This window comes from Perca flavescens, chromosome 18, assembly GCF_004354835.1.
Source record: "Perca flavescens isolate YP-PL-M2 chromosome 18, PFLA_1.0, whole genome shotgun sequence".
In the NCBI taxonomy this organism is placed as follows: Eukaryota; Metazoa; Chordata; class Actinopteri; order Perciformes; family Percidae; genus Perca; species Perca flavescens.
The window spans coordinates 28,610,414-28,616,514 of NC_041348.1; positions in this window are offsets into that span (position 1 = coordinate 28,610,414).

The window sequence follows — 6,101 nt, forward strand, 5'->3', positions numbered from 1 at the left end:
AAGAGGATCTGCAGCAGTAAGAGGGAGCTGTGCAGTACAACAAAAATATGGTGTTTTTTGATAATTAAACCATGTAAACCTATTCTGGTACAACATTAAAATACAGTTATGAACCTGAAAATGAGCATAATATGGGCGCTTTAAGAGCGACAACGGTAGCGAGTAATATGAACGACCAAAATGCCGCGTAGGGCGGCTGGTTTGGGGTGTTGGATGGGTCAAACAACACAGGACTTTCATCCCGGAGACCGGGGTTTGTGTCCCGTTCTTGTCCCGCGTGTCACTGAAACATACATTTTGTAACCCCACCCACCATCTTTTCCTTAACCTAACCTAACCTGTCCCGTTCTTATGCCCCATGAGTTGAGTTAAACAAAGGTCCTGACCCAGAGCGCCACAAAGTGACACCAAGAGTCCTGACCAAGGGCACATGCCCAGGCGTCCGTATTTCATGTGATGGTAGTGACGTGTTGGCGATGCTGCGCAAAGACATTGTTATTTTAACTCAACTGCCTAACAAATACAACCCCCCCCCCCCCTTTAAGAAGCTCCACCAACCCAGATTCACGGGCAGATAACTACTGGCCAGATGGCACATTCACATGCTGTTGTGGTCTATTCATGGGAATTGTTGACAGTAAGAAAAACGAAGACTTTTGAAAGCCTTGTCCTTTATCCTTTCCACATTAATAGCCAGTTGGAAAACACACACATGAGGCATTCTGTGTCAGATTACAGTTATACTGCAAATTACATACAAGCTGTCCTTTGTCCACAACCAGCAAAACATCCTGCCACCGGGAAATTGATTTACTGTATATGGGATGTAAAAAAAAAAAAAAGCTTTAAAATCCAAAGATCTGTTTCATGGATATAGCAGAGCCAGGAGAGGAGAAAGCATTAATGAAATCAATGGGTTTGATACATACAATTGTCTCGGCATCAATCGCACTACCATAACACATAATATCCTTTCATTCATTTGACTTGTAAAAATCTAGTTTTGGCCGTGTAGAGCAATGTTGAAAACATGGACACAGCGTAAAATATGGTGCACCAAACATGACACTGAAGAGACTTTATTATTACAAATGCTAAATAAAAAAAAAATATGAAAACATATGTCATGAAATGCCTCACAGGTTGTATCAAACAAGTTGAATTCTCAGTTGTTTTTAAGCCATTCATAATCTATTATAATAAGTAGCTTCACTTGACAAGATAAATAAATAGCAAGTGCTCTGTAAAAGTTCCTCTTGTCAAAAAAAGACAAAGAAACGTTAGCACTTCATTAACCAGAAAATAGGAGAATGCGTCAAACACTTGAGTTTAGCATGTTACATATGTTTTACAATTTGAAAAAATAGAAACAAATAAATATTTTCAACCAATAAGAAGTGAAACAGACTTAACAGTGGTTTGGAGAAACGTGCGACCACGTTAAAGGGGATATAAAGAAAAGTATAAGGTATGTCAAACTAAATAAGTAAAGGGCCTCTCTGTCAACATGGATTCCTATTCTCAGACTAGCCTGGTGAGACACACATTGAGCTGTGATAACTTTGTATATCTTTGTAATTATTTCCTTAAAATAACATGCCATAACCGTTTCTTTGAGGACGATCATTTTAAAATGTTGCAAACGTTTCAGTCTTGACAGTAGCAAACATAACATTGCTGAACCAGAGTGATCTTTTGCAACAGATGAAGTCGTTTGATGCCAGTTTCCAGTTTCAAGCAGAAGAAGAAGAAAAAACGTTAAGCTGACTTAAATCTAGTTAAGGTTGAAGATGACAATGTCTCATTAGAAAGGGGGTTGAACTGCTGCTACTCTTTGAAAAATGAAAGCCAAAATAAAGAGCCCTAAATATAAAAGTCTAGTGGTTTACATGTTTTTTTTAAAGGTTAAAGATCAACTAAAACTCATATTTAAAAAAAAAAGACATAGGTCTAGTTAAGTGTTTTACTTTAAAGTGCTCATATTATGCTCATTTTCAGGTTCATAATTGTATTTAGAGGTTGTACCAGAATAGGTTTATGTGGTTTAATTTTCAAAAATATTTTTGTTGTACTGCACATTTTTGCAGCTCCTCTTTTCACCCTGTGTGTTGAGCTCTCTGTTTTAGCTACAGAGTGAGGCATCACACTTCTATCCCATCTTTGTTGGGAGTTGCACAAGGACAGTAGCTATGTAAGGACTACTAACCAGTCAGAAGCAGAGTATGAGGGAGTGCCCTGACAGTACCTAGGTAAGGACTACTAGCCAGTCAGAAGCAGAGTATGAGGGCGTGCCCTGACAGTAGCTAGGTAAGGACTACTAGCCAGTCAGAAGCAGAGTATGAGGGCGTGCCCTGACAGTACCTAGGTAAGGACTACTAGCCAGTCAGAAGCAGAGTATGAGGGAGTGCCCTGACAGTACCAAGGTAAGGACTACTAGCCAGTCAGAAGCAGAGTATGAGGGAGTGCCCTGACAGTACCAAGGTAAGGACTACTAGCCAGTCAGAAGCAGAGTATGAGGGCGTGCCCTGACAGTAGCTAGGTAAGGACTACTAGCCAGTCAGAAGCAGAGTATGAGGGCGTGCCCTGACAGTACCTAGGTAAGGACTACTAGCCAGTCAGAAGCAGAGTATGAGGGCGTGCCCTGACAGTACCTAGGTAAGGACTACTAGCCAGTCAGAAGTAGAGTATGAGAGCGTGCCATGCTAGCAGCTAGGTGAGCATTATAACGTGTGTTCCAAAGTGACCACGTTGGTCTCTGAAGTAAAGGCTGGACTACAGTAGAGCTGTTTGGAGCAGTTGGTGAACAGTGTTTTCTGTTGGAGATGGTAAGTCCCTTTGGGGGGGACTTTGGGCTTTTTCACTTTGTAAATCTATAACATGCACAAAAAAAACGATATATGACACAATAAAAGAAAGGGAAAAAGCCAAAAAGCATAATATGAGCACTTTAAGCCTAAAAACAAGTCTGTTAGCTGTTCTGTCAGATAAATGTCAAGTAAACAGTTTAATTAAATTAAATTACAATTAAATTAAAATGAAACTATACTATATAATACTATAAATATTATATAGTATACAAATATATACATTTTGCATCTATTTTGAAAATGTTAAAGTTGGCCACATTTATTCATAATTAAAGGTACCGCAAAGGTATGTGAAGCAATTTCCATGTATTAATCGCTTTGTATGGCCAATGTGTGACCGGATTGTAACCAAGGGGGGTGAGCCAGCTGTCTGTATCTGTGTATTTGTGGTGTATGTTTTTTATGTAACGCAGTTCTGTTTTATAACTACGTATTTCGAAAATGAGATGCTACATCTCAAGGGGCTATCTTTCAATGAAATGGAATACATGTGAAATATATTGTCATTCTATTATATATATTATAATGTGGTTTGATCTGTTGGCCGATGAATGCTGACTGCAGTTCGCTTAATTACAATATCAAGGAGTTTCTAAAACATTCCAACATAGTACTTTTAAGTAAAATAAAATACCTATACTTCCGAGTAACAAACGAGAAAGCTAGAAAATAAAGCTAAAAAAAAAAAAAAAAAAATTATTTTACACGACATTAATAAAACCAGCTAGGGCTGCCACCTCTTAGTCGATTAGTCGACTAATCGGTCGTTTTGGTGTTAGTCGACTAAGATTTCCTTAGTCGACTAGTCATTTTTTATGCTTATTCATGCTTAATTACTTATTTCCAAGAAACTTCTGAGCACATTTATGGTAAACACAAGATTTAAAGTGGTGCTTTTGCAGAATTAATTGTGGAGAAACTCAGTTTTACAGATGGTTAATTAACTACATTTATATTGTGCTTTTCTAGTCTTAACCACCTCTCAAAGCGCACAGCTCTGTCAATTAAATCAACTAATCGATTAGTCGACAAAATCCTATAAGTGTTAGTGGACTAAGAATTTCTTTAGTAGAGGACAGCCCTAAAACCAACAGATGGAGCTTAAAAAAAATAGTATTTTTCTCGGTTACGAAAATAATTGAACTCTTGTGTGCTTCTCCTGTGCAGTCTGCTTGCTTTGTTTCTACAGTAGACCCCCCCCCCGATGGCACTGTCCTTCTGTCTGTCGGCTGTCACGTACAGAGGGTGATAACCGGCAGGGGTCGGCATTAAAAAAACGGGTCTGAAATCATGCCTTTCGGTATAAAAAAAAAAACGTGAAGTTGTGGGTTTGTTTTCTTATTGTGCACTGAACGTGTTCCCGTTCGGTTTTGGTCCGTCGTGGTTTGTGGAGGAAAAACACCGCAGCACGGTTGTGTTGTTGTCAGGGAAGCCATTTTACAAGCCAACAACGTAATCTATACAGTACATATTCTATTTTACTACAGCAGTTCATTATTTCTCTAATGTCATCATCTTTAAAAGGTATAGTGTTGTGATTGTTGGTGTCAGATATGCCAGGGCTCTTTTTTTGTTTTGAATGGCCTCTTCTTTCCTTCCCCTTCCCTCCAATCACTTTGTAAATTTTTTTGTCGAGAGTGAAGGGAAGGAAAAAAGGGGAAAAAGCTCAGGGATGCACCCCTGGAATTTGAAAGCCAAATGCAATTCCCTTAAATGTTTCTAAAAAGCTTTTTATTCTCTTTCTTTTGTTGCTGGTCAGTCACAAGTATTTCAGTCAAGTATTTCACTCTAGCTATTTATGGACCCCAGCGAATAAAACGCTATATTCATATGTAAACCTGCGTCAAAAAAGAAAAGCTGCAAATAAAAACCTGCGAGGATTTCCGTAGTTGTGTAAACATCCAAGGATTTACTATTTACACAAAAACTAGATGCAGCTGCTCCTTGGCCCGTCTAATATGCGCGCATCTTTGCAGAAAAATAAACATCGACGACTACCCCCTATCTCAGTCACAATTAGGATTGGGCATCGAGAACCGGTTCCTGCTTGGAATCTTTTGGAAAATTTGTTTTCGTATCCGATCATTGGTTCCAAATTGAACACGTGCAAGTTTGGATTTATAGCATCCACGCTTACGTCCAGGCGCTTGTGTTGCCGCCACGGAGCACAGTGAGCGGCTTTGTTTAAAGCGTGGCTTTATTTTACGTCACACTGTAAATCCCCAACGAATCAAAATAAAATGTTCCTTTTATCTGTGACCCCTCAAAGAATTCGGAATCGGTAAGAACCCGGAATCGAAAGGAAGAATCGGAATTGGAATCAGAATTGTTAGAATCCAAACGATGCCCAACCCTATGTCACAATGTGTGTGGGAAGTGTGTGAAGCAGCTTGCGAACTGGATTTCAGAAGCGTTCCTCTTCACTCAAAAGGAAGCCATGTTAACATTTACAGTGCGTTTTACAACTTCAGTCCATGAAAGGAGAATTCAAGTAAACTCGGGAGACGTTGGCCCGCTGGGCAGCTGACAGTGGCCGCCGGTTCCGAACCAACCAGAATGGCTCTCCGGTTCCTCCTCGCAGACACCCGGAGACTCCGAAGAAAAAAACAACTTCAGCTATAGTTATTTTGTTTCAACTAGAGCAAACTTTGTGATTGTGATGTAGGAACAGGGAGCTTGTTTTTCTTTTGAAACCCAGGTTTACATACAGGAACCAAACTAGGAGCGCCATGCTTCACAACAAGTGCAACAGTTATAAAGTGCAGTGGAGCTTCTTCTGCATGACATTGCATTCCTGTTTTTATTTTATTTTTTTTAACAAATCCTCCATAATGTAGCCTATATTGACGATGTTTCATTTCCCGGGACTGTTTCAGGTGCCGCCGGAAATTCTGCAGGATGGCCTTCAACTTCCGCTTTCTTCGTGTTGGCGTTCTAACCTCTTGTGGATTTGTGAGGACTCTGGTTAACTGCTCCTCAGATCTCTGCAGGGTAAATCCAGACAGCTAGCTAGACTATCTGTCCAATCGGAGTTTTCTGTTGCACGACTAAAACTTCTGAACGTACACATGTTCCACCAAAACAAGCTCCTTCCAGAGGCTATTTTGCAGAGCCACCGTCATTGTGTCTCACGCTCAGTGCTGCCCAAGACGATTGTGATCGGTTTAAAGAATTCCAATAAACCAGAGCAGGTGTTTCTCCCGTCCCGGAATGCTGTGTGGACTGGCGAGACCC